The sequence below is a fragment of the Nomascus leucogenys genome, chromosome X (assembly GCF_006542625.1).
Source record: "Nomascus leucogenys isolate Asia chromosome X, Asia_NLE_v1, whole genome shotgun sequence".
NCBI classification, from domain to species: Eukaryota; Metazoa; Chordata; class Mammalia; order Primates; family Hylobatidae; genus Nomascus; species Nomascus leucogenys.
This window is the reverse complement of record NC_044406.1, coordinates 70,146,989-70,172,944: the sequence shown is the minus strand read 5'-3', so window position 1 is coordinate 70,172,944 and position 25,956 is coordinate 70,146,989. Positions and strand designations below refer to the sequence as shown.

The 25,956-nt window shown below is 37.1% G+C and overlaps 1 pseudogene; it reads left to right on the top strand.

Annotated features, from left to right (window-relative positions):
* Positions 1-25,956, top strand: part of LOC100590981 — a 63,665-nt pseudogene that overhangs the window by 11,850 nt on the left and 25,859 nt on the right.

The following is a 25,956-nucleotide window of genomic DNA, read 5'->3' as shown; positions in this document are numbered from 1 at the left end:
TTGAGGATGTTCCTCCAACTTGGAAGTACTTTAATATTTCAAGATGGGGTTTCCCAGACCCTTCCAGGATTACACATTTGAAACCCAACTCCACATGATGACATGGCTGTGGCTATAAATTTGTAGGGGAGCCTTTGTTTCACCCGCAGCTTCCACCTAAGGCCCGTAGAAAGTTACTCATATCATCTTATAATCCCTTGCTGGCTGATAAGATATTTTTCTACCTACCCTTGTGCTAATGTTGTAACCTTCAAGGGTTCTGTCATTATTCAAAAAGTTCAGTTCCAACACTGTGGGAGTTTCAGGAGCTTCAGTGCTTGCTTACTAATAGTTCCTTCTTCCTGTTTTGTTCTTTCCCGGCAGATTTTCCTTCTTTTGGACTTCTGTTCTAGTTTATTCAGTATTTCGAAGTGTTTTTCTAAATCTTAAGGCCTGCATATTTCTAGAAGTAGCTCAAGCCTTTTGGGGGAAAAAGCATTATGGAACAGAATGCACAGTTGTGAAAGATCTATTTTTTGGCCAGTATTTTATACTGTAATCCTAATTATTAAGTAAGAGTGAGTTACAAGAGGTATTCAGTAGTCAGTCCTCAGTATTTGAAGTTTACAGTAAATTTCGGGTTTAATCATAGCTGAAACCATTCTTTAAAAAGCATAAAATAATATGTTAACTATATTAACTCATCAAAAATAATTGGTATTGTAAGAATTAAAGAAAGAGGAAACATGAAAGTTTCTTTCGAAAGGGGGTGAAGCTTGGCAGTTATCCAAGAGGCTTTTCCCCCACCTCCCTCTGTGCCTTAGCTGTCTTATCTGTGTTTTACTGTCTGCTCTTTCTGGCTGCTTGTAGTTAGAAGAGAAGTGATTTCCTTGAAATGCATGAGGCTAGAATGAGAGCTGGAACTGAAAGTGGAGGTGTTTGTCTGAGATGATGGTGCTCCTGCTCTGTCATTCCAGGCCCTATAGTTATAAAAGGATGAGGAGCGATGTGTTCTTTCTGGTTACTTCCTGCTGATGGGGGTGCGGAGAGTTTCTTGGTCTTGGATTGATTGCAGGAGCAACACTGTGTGTAGATGTTTTGAGGTAGTTGTCTGCGAAATGGCCATGATTCTGTCAGTTAAAAAAAAAATGAAAAAGATTAATTAGGCAGGGTTAAAACATTAGTTGTAGGCTTTTCAGCAGTGTTTCTTCTTTTTTTTTTTTGAGATGGAGTCTTGCTCTGTCACCCAGGCTGGAGTGCTGGAGTGCAGTTGCGTGATCTCAGCTCACTGCAAGCTCCGCCTCCTGGGTTCATGCCATTCTCCTGCCTCAGCCTCTCTGAGTAGCTGGGATTACAGGCACCCGCCACCACGCCCGGCTAATTTTTTATATTTTTAGTAGAGATGGGGTTTTACCATGGTCTCGACCTCCTGACCTCGTGATCCGCTCGCCTCGGCCTCCCAAAGTGCTGGGATTACAAGCATGAGCCACTGCGCCCAGCCTCAGCAGTGTTTCTTATTAGGCACGATTGGTTGAGTTAGAAGCAACATTTATTTCCCAATGAGAGGCAGAGGCATGTGTTTGGAAAGACCCATGTGTTATTTTTTGTTAGTAACTGTTACTCCTTCTATGAGGATAATAATTAACCAAAATGCTATGGTAATTGAGATTCTCTGTCCGATATTCCACTCTGATAGTGCCACAGTATATAGTTCTACTGCAAATAGTAGAGTGAGTAAAGCAGTTCCCACAAGGGTGGCATACTAAATTTCCATTAAAGAGGTTTCAATATTTGGATTAAAAGGAGAGGTAGAAATGACAAAAGTATTTGGTGAGGCAGGGTTGTGATTGAGTAAGATGAGTAATTTTTACTTAGTTACTTATCTTTTATGATTTTCAGCATAAGATTTCTTTTTTTTACATTGATATTTAGGGTATTTTTCTGGGCTGTTAGGGGTTGCTTTCTCAGCTTTTCAGGCTTTGACTTGAGTGTGATGTATCCAGGAGTTGATTTCTGTAACGGATATAATTTAAACTGTAGAAAATAATAAAAACAAAAACATTGGGCAAGACTAGAATTTAACAACAGGTGTGCTATAGTTTTTGAAACACAATTTTCTGTCTTCAGTTTCACATTTTAATTAAAATACAAATCTTTATTATACTTGGCTTAATTATTTGTATACAGTGCAGCAAGAATAATTACTTGCTACATAGGCCTTTTAAATAGTCTTTGATGGAAGTTTGTTATATAGAAGGTATTTGAGATAAGACTTTAAAAAGCCAAACCCAGCGATGGATTTTTACCATTAAATACCTATGAGTTGGGTGAATTCCTCTCCTCTTGAGGTTTTAAGATAACTTGGGGTTCCTGGCCTGTCAGAAATTGATATTCTTTACTTACCACAGGTCAGAAACTTTGTACGGGGGCTGTGTACACAAAGCATGAGGCCAGATTTCCAAGGGTTTTATTGGCTCCATAAGTCAAGTTTAATTCCTTAAAGGAGAGCACACCATTCCAGTCAAAGCCTTGGTAAAATAACCAGTTTTTCCAACTGTGTTCTGTTACAAAAGAAAATAGATTCCCACTCCCGCCTTTTTTTTTTTTTTTTCCAGACAGAGTCTTGCTCTGTTGCCAGGCTGGAGTGCAGTGGTGAGATCTTGGCTCAGGGCAACCTTGGCCTCCCGAACTCAAGTGACTCCCCTGCCTCAGCCTCCCAAGCAGCTGGGACTACAGCCGTGCACCACCACGCTTGGCTAATTTTTTGTATTTTGGTAGAGACAGGGTTTCACTGTGTTGGCTAGGATGGTCTCGATCTCCTGACCCCGTGATCTGCCAGCCTTGGCCTCCCAAAGTGCTGGGATTACAGGTGTGAGCCACTGCGCCTAGCCACAAAAGAAAATAGATTTTTATTGCACTGGTGCAAACAACTATATTGTTGTAGTTTAAGAGTACTTGTAACTAGTTTTCAAATTCTAGAGGAACTAGCAGAGAGAAACAAACACACTTTAAATTCTGTTTACAGGAGTATACTTTACTTAGTTGTAAAAGGCTGTAGCTAGCTTAAGACAAGTTTTCTTGACTCTGAAAAATAAAATAAAGATTAGCAGTGTTCTAAGCGAAAGGTAAAAACTTGTTTTTGTTTTTTACTAGTTTAGTTCATTTTATTAACTTTTGTTTTGCTTGAGATTTATAATCATTTTAGCTTTTCATGAGTTCTGTATTTTTTTTGTTGTGAGAAGCCCACATTTGAGAGCACTTCTTCCACCACTTCATTAAAAACCATCTTAGAAGAGAATTAAAACAAAATAACAATTGTCTATAGATAACAAAATGTCCAGGTTGGATACAGTTAGAAACACAACTGAAAGAAATTTGGTCATTTTTGTGGTTTACAATAACCCAACATAACAACTTTAATTGTGATTAATAGCACATATTTAGACAATAGAACCTTAGACATTCCATACAGTTTTGGAACATATGTTAATATTATTCCCTGAAATATAACCTATTAGACATTATTTTGGCAATTTTATGTACCTAAACATGTTAAATAATCCTGTTTACCTTTTTTCCAGATGCTGCAGGGGTTAGGAAAGACAATTTTGAGACTAAAGTTTGATTTTGAGAAGCTGAGAAGCCTGTTAAATGTGTTTTAAAATTTAAAATGATTGATATTAAAATATTATTTTAGATTACCATGAATTTTCTGTTTGTTTGTTTGGTTTTGTTTTGCCAAAATGATGAGTTAAAAATTTGGAAAAGCAAAAACCATTTATTAGCCTTTTGTATTACATGAAAATTCTGTTTAAGAGAGAAAGTTAAATTTTACCCTTGCATTAGTTTGCTATTAATGTTAACCCTAATTTTAATGAAACCTTCTAGACAATTTTATTTAATTTTAACCAGTTTGTCCATGAAGTGAGATTTTTACATACCCATTATAACCCTTGACAAGTTTTGCTAAAGAGTAGATTAGCATTTTAAGAAAACCTTGTGGTGCTTTTAGTGTTTAATTTACAGAAAAAAACCATATAATACTCCTTTGAGTTTAGTTAATATGTTTACACACAGAGATTTCTTTGCAGGATTAATTTTAACAATGTTTTTACAATCTACTAAACCATCCATTTTATTTAATTTTAAGACAAGTTTTTATTCTTAAGCAAAATGTACATTTTTATGCCTTCCTATAATTTTTAACTAAAAACACTTTTTACTGTTTTTATATACCTTGAGTGCAAATCCATGTTCAGTAGTTTTAATTACATCTTATAATGGTAACTTTTAGCAATTTTCAACTTTAATGTAAAACCTGTTTTTTTTTTTTAAATTATGTGCTAGATGCAGATGAAGTTTGACTTCTTCCAGCATTGTTAGGGGCATGGTTACTTCCATCTTCCATAGGTTTCTGGCCTTACCAATTGTGAGGCAGGCAAGTTGACAGTTTGTAAAGGCTAAAGAAGCAGTTTACAACCTTAAAACATTTAGCAAACCTAATATTTGACCTGCATAATGTAGACCACATTTTTACACCTTAAGGACATTGGTATTTTACCAATAATTCCTAAGACTGTTTTTATTTTTAAATATTAAAGTTACATGAACTGAAAGATACCACAGCTTTTACTTTTTGCTTAAAAATATTTGATTTAGCCACTTATTTTTCTTAGCCCAATCAATTAATTAGAGCTCTTTTTAATAGACATTGCACACATAACACATATATAGCCACACAGGCAACCAGAAGATGATCAAGTAGTTAGAAGATTTACATCTGCTAATTTCCTAATTGGATTATTGGCCTCCGGGTGTGGCCCTTTAAGAACAGGGCTAGGAAAACAATTTTCAGGGCCTAATAAACAAGCATAGCTGGAAGACAAAGACAGATTTTGAGATTCACCTCTAATTCCAGGGGTTCCATAAGGAAAACAGAGATTTTTCCCAAAATGGAATTTGTGGTACCTTTTCTGTCTTCCCAAGGAGTCCCAGGCCACCAGAAGTTATTCTAGGGTCTTTTATGCATGCACCAAGACTGGCAAGACAGAGTGGAGAAAAATAATTTCAACTGGGAAAAAAAACTTTTTCAGGAAAACAAGATTTATGAAGAGCAAAACATAAAGGCCTTTTTAATACACTTATAGCTTGGATATCCATTTTAATTAAGCTGAGTGCTCTTTTTTATTAAGGGTGAGGGCAGATGTTGGAATTATAAAAATGTTATGCCAACTTATATTAAAGGATTGGGTTATGTGCAGGAATTCCCTGCAATAATGAGAGGGATTTTTAGAGAAAGATCCCAGAAGCTGTTCAATCTGCCACAAATCAGACACGGAGAAGGGGACGTGAACCCGAGCAATACCTTTAACCGTAGACACTTACCATAGAGGGAGAATGGCAGAGGAGGTTTGACTGGTTGGAGTAGTTTTTGAAGGGGTGGAGAAGAGGAGGGGCAGGGTTTAAGGTAAAAGAAAGCCTAAATACGGGAAACCTTTTGTCATTTGCTGTTTCTGATGATAAAGTTGTTAAGGTGCCTGAGAATTTGAAAGTTAAAGGTGCTGTTTTTGAGCCATCAGCTGTTATTATCTAGTCTCTATTGGGGCCAAGCCATGTTGCAGTTAAAATTAAATGTTTTGGATTTAGGGTCCCCTGTAAGCCAAGTTTGGTGAGGTTGAGAAGACAACAGCCCCGTGGGGAGGGCGTAGGAATGTGGATTGTTTGGCACCTATGTGGACTGGTAAGAGGAAACCAAGGGTGTCTGTTTTGTTCTAGGTATCCCGAGACAAAAAGACAGAGACTCAGAATTCTGTTTCCGAAAGAGGATGGTTAAGCTGAGAAGGAAGTGGGCATCCCCAAGATTTCCTCTAGCTTAGTCCCGTTAGTCCTCCGAGGATCTGGATGGCAGGCCGGACTTTCTCCAGTACCAAGAGAAAGGAGAAGGCAGATCTTACCAGTCGGCTGAATTAGTGTCTGATGTTGGATGTTCTGGTTGGAATCGGCAAAGGGCCTCCCAGACTGGAGCCACATGAGGAAGAGAGAGAGAGAGAGAGAGAGAAAGAAGAGGGAGAAAGAGGGAGCAAGGGTTAGGGAGTGAAATACCCATTGTGTGAGGTCGGAGGTGGATTCCTGAGACCTGAGGGTTTTGAGAGCCCACTGGGGAGTAGCCCCGGCCCAAGCCTTGCAGTTCCCTTCAGGTTAGTTGTCCTCCTTACACAAATCGCTTGAAAAGTGAAGTAAGAGTAAAGGTGGGGTGGGCGGCCAGAGACCCTCAGGATCCAGGAGTTAACTCAGGATGAGCTGCCATTACCCACTGCTTCCTGGGTTGCAAGAGAGCCTCTGCCCCCAACACCCATCCCGGGTTTCGGCACCAAACGTAAGAATTTTAAAGAAAGAGGAAAGAAACATGAAAGGTGGCTTGACAGTCAAGGACAGGTTTATTTTAGAGAAAACAAACCTGAGAGGGGCTTCTGGCCGAGTTATTTTAAACTTAAACTCTTATAGATTAAGAGTTTTTTAAAGATTTAGGGTGGGAGAGTTTGTCAGAGGCTTGGACTCCTTCTTGTCTCTTTGTTGTGCTTATCTGGGAGAGAGAGTTTTGTGTCTGTTCCTACACATCTTTCTGCAATTGCAGGCATACCCAATGAGTCTGCTTTTAGCTTCCCTATCTTAGTGTACCTGAAGGGAAACAAATGTGCTTATTAAGGCCCACTGTTTTACTGGGGCCCATTGTATGAGGGTGAAGTTTGGCAGTTACCAAGAGACTTTCCCCCCACCTCCCTCTGTTCCTGAGCTCTCTTATCTGTGTTTTACTGTCTGCTCTTTCTGGCTGCTTGTAGTTAGAAGTGATTTCCTTGAAATGCATGAGGCTAGAAAGGGAGCTGGAACTTAAAGTGGCAGTGTTTGTCCGAGATGATGGTGCTCCTGCTCTGTCAGTATCATAATTCAGCTTTTAACTTTAGTGACTTTTTCTACAGCGACAGCAATTATATTGGGGAAATAATTTAGAAAATGAAGACAAAGAAAGGAAAAATAATATATTTTTCATCTATATTAGTGATTTTGATTTTCAACAGAGTTGGATTTTCCCTCCCTCACCCCAAGTGAGTTTTGGCAATGTCTGGAGATGTTATTGGTTGTTACAACTGAGAGGAGCGGGTGCTTCTGACATCTACTGGATAAAGGCCAGGGATGCTGCCAAATTTCCTAGAATTTATAGGACAGCCTCACAAAGAATTATCTGGCCCCAAATTGAGAAACCTTGGCAAACCATGTGTGTGTGTGTCTGTCTGTGTGTGTGTGTACGTATACATATATGTGTGTGTATATATAAGGACACATAACTTAGACACCAAGCTGAAATTGTTAAATCTTACAAATTTAAGGTATATTTTATATTAAAATTACCCAGAAATGTATACATTTGCACTTATTTACAATTCTAGGTATATCTAGAATTTATAGCCTGGAAACTACTCAAGGCAGCAAATTTATTCCTGTCATTATCCATAAATAAGGCATTGAATTAAAGCCATGAAACCAGTGAGAAATGAACAAGATAGCTTTAGTTTTGGTAAATTAAAGAAACCATTTTTGTTTTCTAATAGCGATATTATCAATCCAAAAGTCAGCCCTTTAAATCGTATTGTGTGTGTACTTTTCAAAAAAAAAAAATAGATAAAAAGGAACCTTCCATCGTTTTTGTAAATGTCCTGAAGAAACACAGAAACAAGGTTTTAAAAAGTATATTTTACCTTTTTTCAGAGGTCATTTACCTTTTTTCAGAGGTCATAAAATACATAGAGTTTTTAGGCATTGAATTAGAGCCATGAAGCAACTGAGAGATAAAGAAGATAGCTTAATTTATTATTTAGTTTTGGTAAATTAAGCAAGCCATTCTTGTTTTGTAATAATGATACAATCAATCCAAAAGCCAGCCCTTTAAACCAATACCTTAGTGATTTAGTCATTACATAATCCGGTTGGTTTTTAAATAATTCACGGCACTTTGTCATATATATGTGCATATACATCATATTTATTTTTGTTTGTGACATAAAAATGAAAGATTTATGGTATTCAGTGTGGTTTTATTTATGGGAGTGCTTTTATTCTTCGTTTTTTAATGATTTCTTTTTTAATTAAAAAGTTTTAAAATAATTTTAGATTTAAAGAAAAGTTGTAAAAATAGTACAGCAAGTCCTTGTATACCTTCTACCAAGCTTTTGCTCATGTTAATGTCTTACAGAACCATAGTATAATTATCAACATAAGGAAATCAACATCACTACAAGATAAATAACTAAACCACAGATCTTATTTGGATTTACCAGTATTTCCATTAACATCCTCTTTCTGTTCCAGGATCCTACACTGCATTTAGTCGCCATATCTCCTTAGTCTTCTCCAGTCTGTGACTGCTTATTCAGTCTTTCCTTGCTTTTCATGAATTTGACACTTGAAAAGTACGCTAGTCTGTTATATCAAATGTCTCTTAGTTCAGGATTGTCCCATGTTTTCTCTTGAGTAGATTAAAGTTATGTTTTTGGCAACCATGCCATAGAAATGATGCTATACCCTTCTCAGTTTATCATTTCAGAAGGTAAATTATACTGAAATGTTTTATCACTGGTGATGTTAACCTTGGTTAAGTGGTATCTACCAGGTTTCTCCACAGTAATTTCTCCCCTTATAATCAATGGTTTCTATTAATTTGATATTTTTAACAGAAAACAAGTGTAGAATAAAGAAATTGTTCCAGTTCCTCAAAAGCATTGTGACTAGTTGGTTAATATTAATCTTATCTCATATGTTTTATAATTTTAACATCTTGTTTGCAGGTAGTTATGTTGGGGAAATAACTTTTTGAATAGCCTTAACCTTAATGGCTCTTTTCAGAGCCATTGTTTTACTTGAAGTTTGCTGCAAAAGAACTTAATAGGAATGCCAAGAAATGTGATAAAGAAGAAAAGGCTGAAAAGGCCAAGATTAAAAGGTAAGTCACTTTTAATATATTTACTTTTTTAACTCATGAAATGAGCACAATTAATCATGGAACAATGATTAATTATATACAGTTTATTTCATGTGAAGAAAGATTAATATCTTTAGCATTCTAAGCCAAGAATCCATTTAAATAAATTCCTTATTATCCTACATAGTTAATAATGGATTTTTTATTACCATGTTTAATTGCACATACTATTTGTATGTGCAATTATGGCCCACAAGGCTAAGTTGCAACTATGCTATGTTACGTACATCTAAAGACTATCCTTTGATTTATAGCTAAAACCACTTACTATGAAGTATAAAGCCTGTATCTAAGAATAGTATCAAACATTTTTTACTAATTTTTAAATTTTTACAGGTTCTAAAGTTTTATATCTAAGCATTGCATTAATGTTTACTGTGATTTGTGTATTTGCTAGGAGGATTCACAGAACTCAGTGTATAGTTGTACTTATGTCTATGATTTATTAGAGTAAAAGGATGTAAAGCAGGATCAACAAAGGGAAAGTGTATATAGGGTGAAGTCTGGAGGATCCAGGTCCAAGCTGGCAAGATTCCTTTCCCAGTGAAGTCACATGGAACAAGCTTATTTCCTCCGGCTACTTATCATGATACATGTGAAATGTCTACCAGGGAAGTTCCCCTGAACTTAAGAGTTCCCAGTTTTTATCAGTAGTCAGTCATGGGCACATTCTGCCTGGCACATACCAAAATTCCAGATCCCCAGAAGGAAATCAGGTGTTTGGCATAAATCACCATTGTTTGTACAAACAGTTTAGGTACAGTGAGCCACTCTTATCAGTTCTGGGAATCTTCCATAAATCCAAGTTCCTAGATGCCAGCCAAGTGTCAAACGTCAAGTAGGCCTACCTAAGGATAGTAGTATAAGGTATGCTATGCTAATTCTTTTCTGTAAGTGTGTATTTATAGATCTATTTTAGTTTAGTTATTACCTTAGATATTCAGATATATAATAGTGTATATCTAATCCTTAAAATGAGTCAATTGAGTCACTTAGGGTATTTTGTCTATACTCTTAGTTGAGAACACTTTATGAGAGGAAAACTTCTAGAAAAGGATATGGAAGTCTTTAGGCTGAGTGCAGAAAAAGTAAACTTAAAGTTGATGTATAAGGATTATCCCTTTCTAAAAACATGGGCCAAATATTGCAAAGAAAGAAACCCCAAAAAGGTTTCTGGTCTAATATTTTTGTATACTGAGGAGTTTAGAAATTATTAAGAAATGTATCAAATCTCAGACAAGCGCAGCAGTATTAAAACATGCAATTTACTCCACCATATGCAATCCTAATTAATTTTCTATTTTGTGGTTGACTGACAAGGAGTAGTGGTTCCTTAGCATGTGTCTAGTGCATTGCCGTACTACTCTTGCAACATTTCTTTGCAGTTTACTTTGCCTTTTCCTCTAGTTTTTCAATCCTCATCCTCCTTTAACTGTTAATTTTTCCAAACTTCCCAACACATGGCCTATAACAATCATTTTTTATTAAAACATTTTAAAGTCACTTTTCATTGAAATGTACTCACAAAGGGTTTGATTTCAAAATGTGTAAATCCATATAACAACATATGTTTGATGTGGATCGAATATAGAAATTCATAAAAATAAAACCATATACATACTAGAAGAGAAAATGAGGGGTGAGTTTTTTTACAGTCTTGGAGGAAGGGCTGCAAAACACAAAACCCAGAAGAAGAAGGACTGATAAATTTGACTCTGTTGAAAAAAATTCTATATATCTAAAAATGTAATTAAAAGAAAAATACCTGGGAATGAATATTTGTAGAGCTATTAAAGCTTATCTGTTTAATATGTAAAGAGCTCTTAAACCAATTAATAAGAAAATGGCTAACAATTTATTAAAAATTAGGCAAAGCATATAAAATAAAATGTCTTTTAAACACAAAAGAGCTTACCCTTACTCAGTCTTTAAATGCATTACTTTTAAAATATGAATTAAGATACAGAGGCAAAGCAAGATAGTGGAATAGAAAGCTCCACCAATTGTCCCTACCCCCCAACTCCAACAAGGACACCAGTTAGCAACTAACATTACGCAGAAAAAATTACCTTCATAGAACCGAAAATGAGGTGAACACTCACAATACCTGTTTTTAACTTCATATTGCTGAAAGAGACACCGAAGAGATAGAAAAAGCAGTTCTGAATCTATGACACCACCCCTTCCCCACCCCTGGCAGCTGCAGCCTGGTTGCAGAGATTTTTTATTACCATGTTTAATTGCACATACTATTTTTACAGGTTCTCTGGGCACTGGGCGAGGGAGAGGACAGTAGTTATAAGGCATTGAACTCAGTGCTGTTCTGTTAAAGCAGAAAGGAATTCCAGACCAAACTTAGCTGATGCCCACCCACACAGGGAACATTTAAACTATCCCTAGCCAGAGGGAAATCACCAATCCCAGGGGTCTGAACTTGAGTGCCTGCAAATCTCACCACTTAGGGTCAAAGTGCCCCTGGTTTCTAGGTAAACTTGAAAGGCAATCTTGGCCATAAGAACTGCAACTCAGCCAGACGCAGTGGCTCACGCCTGTAATCCCATCACTTTGGGAGGCTGAGGCAGGCGGATCACGAGGTCAGGAGTTCAAGACCAGCCTGGCCAAGAAGGTGAAACCCTATCTCTACTAAAAATACAAAAAATTAGCCGGGTGTGTGGCAGGCACCTGTATTCCCAGCTACTTGGGAGGCTGAGGCAGGAGAATCACTTGAACTCGGAGGGCAGAGGTTGCAGTGAGCTGAGATCGTGCCACTACACTCCAGCCTGGGCAACAGAGTGAGATTCCGTCTCAAAAAAGAAAAAAAAAAAAACAACAACAAAGAACTGCAACTCTTAGGTGAGTCCTATGGTGGAAGTAGGCCCAGAGACAGTAGACTGCAGGGACACACGACACACTGAAACACCACCTGGGGCAGTCAAGGGAGTGTTGGCATCACCTTTCCCTTAATCGCAGGCTGCACAGCTGGTGGTTCCAAAAGAAACCCCTTTTGCTTGAGGAGAGGAAGTGGAAGAGTAGGACAGACTTTGTCTTGCATCTTGGATGCCAGCTAAGCCACCACAGGATAGGGCACTGGTCAGAGTCATGAAACCCCTGTTCCAGGTCCTAGCTCCCAGACAGCATTTCTAGACACACTCTACATCAGGAGGGAACTCACTGTCTGGAAGGGAAGGACCCAGTCCTGCCAGCATTCATCACCTGCCAACTGAAGAGTCCTTGAGCCTTGAATAACCAGCAGCGATACTCAGGTACTACATTGAGGGCTTGTTGAGCCTCTGAGACTTGCTGGCTTCAGGTACCAACACTACCATGGGGGTTAGAGCGCCAAGTGGGCTCTTGGGGTCCCCTGTGTCAGGACTTGACTCTTGGACAGCATTTCTGAACCTGCCCTGGGCCATAGAGGAGGTCACTACCCTGAAGGGTGAGTCCCAGGCCAGGCAGTATTCATCACAAGCCGACTTAGGAGACCTCAAGCCTTAAACAAACATCAATGGTAGCCTGGCAGTACTCCTGCTGGCTAGCTGTGGCTCTGACTATGGGGTGAGGCTCTTCTGTCTTTGGAAAGGGGAAGGAAGACTGGGAAGGACTGTGTCTTGTAGTTTGAGTGCCAGCTCAGCAACATTACAGTAGAATACCAGGTAGACTTCTAAGGTTTTTGACTGAAGTTCCTGACCCCTGGACAGCACTTTTGAATCACATGGGGCCTGGGGGACCTTGCTGCACTGAAGGGAAGGATATAGCCCTGGCTGGCTTTTCCAACTGCTGATTGTAGAGCCCCAGGGCCTTGAGCAAACATAAACAGTAGCCAGAGAGTGGTTATAGCAGGCCTTGGGTGACAACCAGGGCTGTGCTGGCATCAGGTCTGGCCCCATGCAGTCATACTGGTAGTGTGACACAGAGTTGCTTGTGTCACTCTACCCCCAGCTGTAGGTGACTCAGAACAGAGAGAGAGAGAAAGAAACTGTATGTCTGAGAGAATATAAGGGAAGAGAACAAAAGTCTCTGTCTGGTAATTCAGAGAACTCTCCTGGATCTTGTTTAAGGCCATCAAGATGGTACCTCTACGAGTCTGCAAGCACCACAGGGTTATGGAACTTGGGGTGCCCCTTAAAGCAGAAACAGCTTAGTTCACAACACTCAAGTCTTTTCAAATACCTAGAAAGCCTTCTCAAGAAGGATGGCTACAGATGAGGCCATACAGTGAAAACTACAATAAATAACTTATTCTTCAGTGCCCAGACACCAAAGAACATCTACAAGCATCAACAGCATCCAGGAAAACATGACCTCAACAAATGAACTAAATAAGGTACCAGGGACCAATCCTGGAGAAACAGAGATATGTGACTTTTCAGACAGAGAATTCAAAATAGTTGTGTTGAGGAAATTCAAAGAAATTCAAGATAACACAGAGAATAAATTTAGAATTCTATCAGATAAATTTAAGAGAGATTGAAATAATTAAAAAGAAGCAGAAATTCTGGAGCTTAAAAATACAATTAGCATACTGAAAAATGTATCAGAGTTCTTTAATAGCAGAATGGATCTAGTAGAAGAAAGAATTAGTGAGCTTGAAGACAGTCTGTTTGAAAATACACAGTCAGAGTAGACTAAAGGAAGAAAAAAAATAAAAAAATGAAGCATGACTACAGGATCTAGAAAAATACCCTAAAAGGGCAAATGTCAGAGTTATTGGCCTTAAAGAGGAGGTCAAGAAAGAGATAGAGGTAGAAAGTTCATTGAAAGGGATACTAATAGAGAACTTCACAAACCTAGAGAATGGTATCAATATCCAAGTCCAAGAAGGTTATAGAACACCAAGCTGATTTCACCAAAAGCAGACTATCTCAAGGCATTTAATAATCAAACTCCCAAAGGTCAAGGATAAAGAAAGGATCCTAACAGCATCAAGAGAAAAGAAACAAATAACATACAGTGGAGCTCCAATACATCTGGTAGCAAATCTTTCATTGGAAACCTTACAGACCCAGAGAGAGTGGAATGACATATTTAAAGTGCTGAAGGATAAAAACTTTTATTCTAGAATAGTGTATCTGGCAAAAATATCCTTCAAACATGAAGGAGAAATAAAGACCTTCCCAGACAAACAAATGCTGAGGAATTTCTACCAGACCTGTCCTACAATAAATGCTAAAGGGAGTACCTCAATCAGAAAGTAAAGGATATTAATGAGCAATAAATAATCACCTGAAGGTACAAAAATAACTGGTAATAGTAAGTACACAGAAAACCACAAAATAATATAACACTGTAACTGTGGTGTATAAACTACTCTTATCCTAAGTTGAAAGACTAAAAGATGAACCAGTTGAAAATAATAACTACAACAACTTTTCAAGACATAGTACAATAAGATATACATAGAAACAATAAAAAGTTAAAAAGTGAGGAATGAAGTTAAGGCAAAGTTTTTATTAGTATTCTTTTCACTTGTTTGTTTATGCAAATGGTGTTAAGTTGTTATCAGGTTAAAATAATCAGTTACAAGATAGTATTTGCAAGCCTCATGGTAACCTCATACCAAAAAACATGCAGTGGATACACAAAAAATAAAAAGCAAAAAACTAAATCATCACCAGAGAAAAATCATCTTCACTAGAGTATGGCAGGAATGAAAGAAGAGAAGATTACAAAAGAACCAAAAAACAAGTAACAAAATAGCAGGAGTAAGTCCTTACTTATCAGTGATAACATTGAATGTAAATACACTAAACCCTCCAATCAAAAGACATAGTTTGGCTGTATGGATGAAAATAAGACCCATTTATTTATCTGTTGCCTACAAGAAACATACTTCACCTATAAAGACACACATAGACTGAAAAAAAAAAGGATGGAAAAAGATATTCAATGCCAATGGAAACCAGAAAAGAGCAGGAGTAGCTATAGTTATATAAAACAAAATAGATCTCAAGACAAAAACTATAAGAAGAGATAAGAAGAGACAAATAATGTTACTATATAATGGTAAAAAGGGGTCAATTCATCAAGAGGATATAACAATTTAAAATATATATGCATCCAACACTGGAGCACCCAGATATATAAAGGAAATATTATTAGAGCTAAAGAGATAGACTGGTCCCAATACAATAAAAGCTAGAGACTTTAACAGCCCACTTTCAGAATTTGATCGATCTTCCCAGGGGAAAATCAGCAAAGAAACATTAGACTTAAATATTCACTATTGACCCAAAGATTCTAATAGATATTTACTGGACATTTCATACAAGAGCTGCAGAATACACATTCTCTTTCTCAGAACATGATCATTCTTAAGGACAGACCATATGTTAGGCCACAAAACAAATCTTAAAACATTAAAAAAAACCTGAAATAATATGAAGCATCTTCTCTGACCACAATGGAATAAAACTAGAAATTAATAGCAAGAGGAGTTTTGGAAGTTATACAACTACAGGGAAATGTTCACAGATGACCAGTAGGTCAATGAAGAGATTAAGAAGGAAATGGAAATATTTACTGAAATAAATGATAATGGAAACATACCAAAACTGGTGGGGTATAACAAAAGCAGTACTAAGAGGGAAATGTATAGCTCTAAGTGCCTACAACAAAAAACAGGGAAAACTTTGCATAAGCAATTTAATGGTGCATCTTAAAGAACCAGAAAAGCAAGAGTAAACCAAACAAAAACAGTAGAAGAAAATAAATAATAAAGATCAGAGCAGAAAGAAATGCAATTGAAATGAAAAAAAGGACAAAAGATCAATGAAAAATTGGTTTTATGAAAAGTTAAACAAAATTGTCAATGTTTAGCCAGACTAAAAAAATAGAGAATATCTAAATAAAATAAGAAATGAAAAAGGAGATATTACAACTGATACTGCAGAAATGCAGAGGATCGTTAGTTGCTACTATGAGCAACAATATGCCAATAAATTGCAAAATCTAGAAGAAATGGACAAATTCCTAGATGTATACAGCCTACCAAAATTGAACCAGGAAGAAATCCAAAACCTGAACACACAGAAAACACATAACAAGATAGAAATCATAACAAAAATTCTCCCAGTAAAGAAAAGCCTGGGACATCATGGCTTCACTGTTGAATTATACCGAACATTTAAATAACTAATAATACCAATCCTACTCAAATTATTTTGAAAGGTAGAGGTGGAGGGAACACTTTCAGACTCATTCTTCGAGGCCAGTATTACCTTGGTACTAAAACCAGACAAAGACACATCAAAAACAAACAAACAAAAAATATACACAAAAGAAACTATGGGCCAGCATCACTCATGAATATTGATGCAAAAATCCTCAACAAAATACTAGCAAACCAAATTCAACAGTAAATTAGAAAGGGCATGCATCATGACCAAGTGGGATTTATTCCTGGGATACAAAGATGGTTCAACAAACACAAATAAACTCACGTGATACATTATATCAACAGAATGTAGGATAAAAATCATGATCATTTAAATTGATGCTGAAAAAAACACTTGATAAAATTCAACATCCGTTCATGATAAAAAAAAAAAAAACCCTCAAAAAACTGGGTATAGAAGGAACATACCTCAACATTGTAAACGCCATATACGACAGACCCACAGCTAGTATACTTAATGAGGAAAAAACCGAAAGCCTTTCCTGGAAGATCTGGAACATGACAAGGATTCCTATTTTTACCATTGTTATTCGACATAGTACTGGAAGTACTAGTTAGAGCAATCAGACAAGAGAAAGATACAAAGGGCATACAAGTTGGAAAGGAAGAATTCAAATTATCCTTGTTTGCAGGTGATATGATCTTATATTTGGAAAAATCCAAAAGATTCCACAAGGAAACTGTTACAACTGATCAGGAAACTCAGTAAAGTTGCAGGATACAAAATCAACATACAAAAATCAGTAGCATTTCTCTATGCCAACAGTGAACAATGTGAAAAAGAAATTTAAAAAGTAATCCCATTTACAATAGCCACACAGAAAATTAAATACCTAGGAATTAACCAAAGAAGTGAAAGATCTCTATGATGAAAACTAAAACCTTGATTAAAAAAAAATGAAGAGGACCAAAAAATGGGAAAATATTCCATGTTCATGGATTGGAAGAATAAATATTGTTAAAATGTCCATACTACCCAAAACAGTATACAGATTCAGCATAATCCCTATCAAAATACCAATGACATTCTTTACAGAAATAGAAAAAACAATCTTAATATGGTTGGGGAACCACAGAAGATCAAGAATAGCCAAAGCTATGTTAAACAAAAAGAACAAAACTGGAAGAATTACATTACCTGACTTCAAATTATACTAGAGATATAGTAACCAAAACAGCATGGTACCAGTATAAAAACAGACACACAGACCAATGGATCAGCATAGAGAACCCAGAAACAAATCCACACATTTTTGTCAAACTTATTTTCCACAATGGTGCCAAGAATGTACACTGGAGAAAAGACAGTCTCTACCTTAAATGGTGCTGGGAAAACTGAATATTCATATCCAGAAGACTGAAACTAGACCTTTATCTTTTTCCATATACAAAAAATCAAATCAAAGTGGATTAAGGACTTAAATCTAATACCTCAAACTATGTAACTATTACAATAAAACATTTGGGTAAATCTGGACATTTATCTGGGCAAAAAATTCCTTGAACAGTACTGTACAAGTCCAGGCAACCAAAGCAAAAATGGACAAATGGGATCACATCAAGTTAAAAAGCTTCTGCACAGCAAAGGAAACAATCCACAAAGTAAAGAGACAACCTCCAGAAAGAGAGAAAATATTTGCAAATTACTAATCTGACAAGGGATAACTAACCAGAATATATAAGGAGCTCAAACAACTCTATAGAAAAAAAAACTAATAATCCGATCACAGCATGACCAAAAGATTTGAATAGACCTTTCTCAAAACAAGAAGTACACATGGCAAACAAAGCTGCTATAAACATCATTGATCACCAGAGAAATGTAAGTCAAAACTACAAAGAGAAATCATCTCAGTTCAGTTAAAATGGCTTATGTCCAAAAGACAGACAAGAACCAATGCGAGGATGTGGAGAAAAGGGAACTCTTGTATACTTTAGGTGGGAATATAAATTAGTACATTCACTACGAAGAACAGTTTGGAAGTTCCTCAAAAAACTAAAAATAGAACTACCATATTATCTACAAGTCCCACTGCTAAGTATATACCAAAAAGAAAGGAAATCAGTATATCGAAGAGAGATGTGCATTCCTATGTTTGTTGCAGCACTGTTTACAACAGCTAAGATTTGGAAGCACCTTAAGTGTTCATCATCGGATGAATGGATAAAGAAAATTTACATATACACAATGGAGAACTATTATTCAGCCATAAAAAGAATCAGATCCTGTCATTTGCAACAACATGGATGGAACTGGAGATCATTGTGTTAAGTGAAATAAGCCAAGCACAGAAAGACAAAAATCACCTGTTCTCACTTATTTGTGAGATCTAAAAATAAAAACAATTGAATTCATGGACATAGAGTGTAGTAGGATGGTTACCAGAGGCTGGGAATGGTAATGTGGGGCTGGGGTAGATGTGGGAATGCTTAATAGGTACAAAAATAGTTAGAAATCATGAATACAACCTACTACTTGATAGCACAATAGGGTGGCTATAGTCAGTAATAACCATATGTTTTAAAATAAAGAGTGTAATTGGATTATTTGCAACTCTGCGGATAAATGAGGGGATGGATAACCCTTTCTTCATTATGTACTTATTTCATATTGCATGCCTTCATCAAAGCCTCTCATGTACCCCATAAATATATACACCTACCATGTACCCACTAAAAATAAAAATTATAAAAATTAAGTAAAATATAATTAAAATAGTATTTTTCTGGCTTAGAAATATCAGAAAGTTTGCTAATATGCTTTGTTATCAAAGACATGGGGTAACAGGCACATAATACTTTGATGAGAATGAAAATTACTATAATTTTGGAAGGCAGTTTGGCAATATCTCTCCAAATTGTAAATGCATATACTTTTTGATATAGTAATTCTATTTCTAGGACTTTTTCCTGAAGACATATTTGCATATGTTTATGGACATGCCAAGTTTCATCTTTATAGCATCATTTGCCATAAACAGAAAATAAATAAAAATAGACAGAACCCTCTTGCTCATTATATTGTGAAACTGTCATATAATAGAGTAATACATACACATTGAAAAGACTGAGATAAGCATGTATATTGAAACGGAATACTGCTAATGAGAAAAGCAAGGTGAACAGTTGTCCATCTATTCAACAATGCCAGTTTCTCTACTCTTGCCAACATTAGATATCAAAAAACTAGTCTCATGCTAATATGATTGGTGAAATAAGGTATTTCATGGTTTCAGTTTGTATTTCTTGTGAATAAGTTTGAGCATCTTTTTATGGTTGGACATTTTTATTTGTTTGTGACTTACTTGTTCATAATCTTTGTGTCTTCTTTTTTTGTTGTTCAACTTTTTAAAATAATTTGAGAGTTATAAATTTTATGATCATGAAAAAAAGTGATACCTTTAAAAGCAGACACATAGATCAATGGAACAGAATGAAGAGCCCAGAAATAAATCCACAGGGCTGGGATCAATCAGGGAGATGAGGGTAAGGAGTGAGGACCACACCAGGTTGAAAAAGCCTGTATGATAAACACCAATATTTAATGGGATTGGGGATGGAAGGTGGAAAAAGGGGAACCAAAAAGGTTCAAAAAGGAACAACCAATATTCAGATTCAGGAAATACAGAGAACACCACAAAGATACTCCTCGAGAAGAGCAACTCCAAGACACATAATTGTCAGATTCACCAAAGTTGAAATGAAGGAAAAAATGTTAAGGGCAGCCAGAGAGAAAGGTCGGGTTACCCACAAAGGGAAGCCCATCAGACTAACAGCTGATCTCTCAGCAGAAACTCTACAAGCTAGAAGAGAGTGGGGGCCAATATTCAACATTCTTAAAGAAAAAAATTTTCAACCCAGAATTTCATATCCAGCCAAACTAAGCTTCATAACTGAAGGAGAAATAAAATCCTTTACAGACAAGCAAATGCTGAGAGATTTTGTCACCACCAGGCCTGCCCTAAAAGAGCTCCTGAAGGAAGCACTAAACATGGAAAGGAACAGCTGGTACCAGCCACTGCAAAATCATGCCAAATTGTAAAAACCATTGAGGCTAGGAAGAAACTGCATCAACTAACGAGCAAAATAACCAGCTAACATCATAATGACAGGATCAAATTCACACATAACAATATTAACTATAAATGTAAATGGACTAAATGCTCCAATTAAAAGACACAGACTGGCAAACTGGATAAAGAGTCAAGATCCAACAGTGTGCTGTATTCAGGAAACCCATCTCACCTGCAGAGACACACATAGGCTCAAAATAAAAGGATGCAGGAAGATCTACCAAGCAAATGGAAAACAAAAAGGCAGGGGTTGCAATCCTAGTCTCTGATAAAATAGACTTTAAACCAACAAAGATCAAAAGAGACAAAGAAGGCCATTACATAATGGTAAAGGGATCAATTCAACAAGAAGAGCTAACTGTCCTAAATAAATATCCACCCAACACAGGAGCACCCAGATTCATAAAGCAAGTCCTGAGTGACCTACAAAGAGACTTAAACTCCCACACAATAATAATGGGAGACTTTTAACACCCCACTGTCAACATTAGACAGATCAACGAGACAGAAAGTTAACAAGGATACCCAGGAATTGAACTCAGCAGAGCTAATAGACATCTACAGAACTCTCCACCCCAAATTAACAGAATATACATTTTTTTCAGCACCACACCACACCTATTCCAAAACTGACCACAGAGTTGGAAGTAAAGCTCTCCTCAGCAAATGTAAAAGAACAGAAATTATAACAAACTGTCTCTCAAACCACAGTGCAATCAAACTAGAACTCAGGATTAAGAAACTCACTCAAAACCGCTCAACTACATGGAAACTGAACAACCTGCCCCTGAATGACTACTGGGTACATAATGAAATGAAGGCAGAAATAAAGATGTTCTTTGAAACCAATGAGAACAAAGACACAACATACCAGAATCTCTGGGACACGTTCAAAGCAGTGTGTGGAGGGAAATTTATAGCACTAAATGCCCACAAGAGAAAGGAAAGATCCAAAATTGACACCCTAACATCACAATTAAAAGAACTCAAAAGCAAGAGCAAACACATTCAAAAGCTAGCAGAAGGCAAGAAATAACTAAAATCAGAGCAGAACTGAAGGAAATAGGGACACAAAAAACCCTTCAAAAAATTAATGAATCCAGGAGCTGGTTTTTTGAAAAGATCAACAAAATTGATAGACCACTAGCAAGACTAATAAAGAAGAAAAGAGAGAAGAATCAAATAGATGCAATAAAAAATGATAAAGGGGATATCACCACCGATTCCACAGAAATACAAACTACCATCAGAGATTACTACAAACACCTCTACGCAAATAAACTAGAAAATCTAGAAGAAATGGATAAATTCCTCGACACATACACCCTCCCAAGACTAAACCAGGAAGAAGTTGAATCTCTGAGTAGACCAATAACAGGCTCTGAAATTGTGGCAATAATCAATAGCTCACCAACCAAAAAGAGTCCAGGACCAGATGGATTCACAGGTGAATTCTACCAGAGGTACAAGGAGGAACTGGTACCATTCCTTCTGAAACTATTCCAATCAATAGAAAAAGAGGGAATCCTCCCTAACTCATTTTATGAGGCCAGCATCATCCTGATACCAAAGCCGGGCAGAGACACAACCAAAAAAGAGAATTTTAGACCAATATCCTTGAGGAACATCAATGCAAAAATCCTCAATAAAATACTGGCAAACCAAATCCAGAAGCACATCAAAAAACTTATCCACCACGATCAAGTGGGCTTCATCCCTGGGATGCAAGGCTGGTTCAACATATGCAAATCAACAAATGTAATCCAGCATATAAACAGAACCAAAGACAAAAACCGTATGATTATCTCAATAGATGCAGAAAAGGCATTTGACAAAATTCAACAACGCTTCATGCTAAAACCTCTCAATAAATTAGGTATTGATGGGACGTATCTCAAAATAGTAAGAGCTATCTATGACAAACCCACAGCCAATATCATACTGAATGGGCGAAATCTGGAAGCATTCCCTTTGAAAACTGGCACAAGACAGGGATGCCCTCTCTCACCACTCCTATTCAAAATAGTGTTGGAAGTTCTGGCCAGGGCAATCAGGCAGGAGAAGGAAATAAAGGGTATTCAATTAGGAAAAGAGGAAGTCAAATTGTCCCTGTTTGCAGATGACATGATTGTATATCTAGAAAACCCCGTTGTCTCAGCCCAAAATCTCCTGAAGCTGATAAGCAACTTCAGCAAAGTCTCAGGATACAAAATCAATGTACAAAAATCACAAGCATTCTTATACACCAATAACAGACAAACAGAGAGCCAAATCATGAGTGAACTCTCATTCACAATTGCTTCAAAGAGAATAAAATACCTAGGAATCCAACTTACAAGGGATGTGAAGGACCTCTTCAAGGAGAACTACAAACCACTGCTCAATGATATAAAAGAGGATACAAACAGATGGAAGAACATTCCATGCTCATGGGTTGGAAGAATCAATATCATGAAAATGGCCATACTGCCCAAGGTAATTTATAGACTCAATGCCATCCCCATCAAGCTACCAATGACTTTCTTCACAGAATTGGAAAAAACTACTTTAAAGTTCATATGGAATCAAAAAAGAGCCTGCATCACGAAGTCAATCCTAAGCCAAAAGAACAAAGCTGGAGGCATCACGCTACCTGACTTCAAACTATACTACAAGGCTACAGTAACCAAAACAGCATGGTACTGGTACCAAAACAGAGATATAGACCAATGGAACAGAACAGAGCCCTGAGAAATGATGCTGCATATCTACAACTATCTGATCTTTGACAAACCTGACAAAAACAATAAATGGGGAAAGGATTCCCTATTTAATAAATGGTGCTGAGAAAACTGGCTAGCCATATGTAGAAAGCTGAAACTGGATCCCTTCCTTACACCTTATACAAAAATTAATTCAAGATGAATTAAAGACTTAAATGTTAGACCTAAAACCATAAAATCCCTAGAAGAAAACCTAGGCATTACCATTCAGGACATAGGCATGGGCAAGGAGTTCATGTCTAAAACATCAAAAGCAATGGCAACAAAAGCCAAAATTGACAAACCGGATCTAATTAAACTCAAGAGCTTCTGCACAGCAGAAGAAACTACCATCAGAGTGAACAGGCAACCTACAAAATGGGAGAACATTTTTGCAACTTACTCATCTGTCAAAGGGCTAATATCCAGAATCTACAATGAACTGAAACAAATTTACAAGAAAAAAACAACCCCATGAAAAAGTGGGCGAAGGACATGAACAGACAGTTCTCAAAAGAAGACATTTATGTAGCCAAAAAACACATGAAAAAATGCTCGTCATCACTGACCATCAGAGATATGCAAATCAAATCCACAATGAGATACCATCTCAAACTAGTTAGAATGGCAATCATTAAAAAGTCAGGAAACAACAGGTGCTGGAGAGGATGTGGAGAAATAGGAACACTTTTACACTGTTGGTGGGACTGTAAAGTAGTTCAACCATTGTGGAAGTCAGTGTGGCGATTCCTCAGGGATCTAGAACTAGAAATACCATTTGACCCAGCCATCCCATTACTGGGTATATACCCAAAGGACTAGAAATCATGCTGCTATAAAGACACATGCACACGTATGTTTATTGCGGCACTATTCACAATAGCAAAGACTTGGAACCAACCCAGATGTCCAACAATGATAGACTGGACTAAGAAAATGTGGCACATGTACACCATGGAATACTATGCAGCCATAAAAAATGATGAGTTCATGTCCTTTGTAGGGACATGGATGAAACTGGAAAACATCATTCTCAGTAAACTATCACAAGGACAAATAACCAAACACTGCATGTTCTCACTCATAGATTGGAATTGAACAGTGAGAACACGTGGACACAGGAAGGGGAACATCACACTCCGGGGACTGTTGTGGGGTGGGGGGAAGGGAGAGGGATAGCATGAGGAGATATACTTAATGCTAAATGACGAGTTAATGGGTGCAGCACACCAACATGGCACATGTATACATATGTAACAAACCTGCACATTGTGCACATGTACCCTAAAACTTTAAGTAGAATAATAATAAAATTAAAAAAAGAAAAAGGAACAACCAGAGAAGTAGGAAGGAGAACCAGGAGTAAAAGCGGTATATTGGAAGCCTGGGGAGAAGGGAGATTCAAGGAGAGAATGAATGATTGGCAGGACAAAATCTAGCAAGTAAGAAGGTTAAAATACAGCCAGTAGAATGATGGTGATGACCTTAGGAAGAGCAATTTCAGTGGAGTGAAGGAGACAAAATCCAGGTTACAGCATGTTGAGGTATGAATGAGAGGTAAGAGTGGGAAGATAGATACCTTCATAGCCCTTATTTCTTCCTTGTACTACAGACTCTCATGTCTGGCAATTATTTTGTCATCTCTCCTTGGGTATCTAACAGGCATCACAAAGCTAATATTTTCAAAAACTAGAATGCTTGACTTCCACCCCCGTTTACACTAAAACATAATCATTACTGTTCTGCTGCAGTATTTTCCATTTTAGTCGATAGCAACTCTACACCCATTTGTTTAAGCCAGAAGCCAGGGAGTCATCATTAGTTACTCTTTTAGCCCACATCTAGTTCATAGCAAGTCTACTTTCAGAATATATCCTGAATGTGACTAGGTCTCACCACCTCCATTGCTAATGTCCTAAGCCAAATCACATCATTTTTGGTCTGCCCTACTGCCCTGAGCACTCAGCTGGTCTCTCTACATCTACCATTGCCCCCTATGGCCAATTATTTCCTCAGTAGCCAGAGTGGTCACTTAACAGTAGATCATGATCATGTCATTGTGCCGCTTAGAGCCCTTCAGTGTCTTCCCAATGCACCTAGAACAAAATCCAAAATCCTTACCATCAAAGCTCTAAATGATCTGGCCCTGCATGCAACTCCAACCTCATATCTTACTACTCTTCCCTTCAGTCACACTACTCCAGCACACAGTGGACTTCACATTTTTCCTGGAACACATCTCCCTTAACCTTGTCTTGAGGACTTTGCATTAGGCATTTCCTCTGCCTGAACGTATTTTTTTTCCCTTCAGATTTTTGCAGGGCTGTTTCCTTCTGGCCATTCAGTTTTCAACCTAAATGTTATTTCCCTCAAGTTACCTTTCCTAACTACCCCGCCTAAAGTGGCCCATCTACTCTATGACCCTACCCTATTGTCCTGTTTTATTCTCAGTAAAGGACTTGCTACTAATATAGTTGCTTTGTTTTTTTTTCATTATTTTTTGGTCTCTTTCTACCAGTAGGGACCTTGTCCTACTCAGTTTTGTATCCCCAGTGCCTGATACATAATAGGCATTCAATGAGCATTAGCAGATATACGGATGGATGAAGGGACCTGCCTACCCCGTTTGCTATTATTTATATTGTGATTAGCTATTTTTTTAAACTTTATTTTTTAGATTAATAAAACAGTATTCTATCATATTAATATGTTACTTAATTTTCCTTTTATTATTGGACATATAAGTGATAGCTAACCTATTTTTTGTTACTTTAAATACCACCATAAGTGAACATTCTTTTTTTTTGCATTTTTTAAAAGTAGAAATTTAATTGAAGTAACATGCAGAAATTATACAAGTACAGCTTCTTGATGAATTTTCACAAATGATATAAGCATTTAGATGAGAAAACAGAACTTGTCAGAATATAAAGCTCCTTATGCCCCCTTAACAGG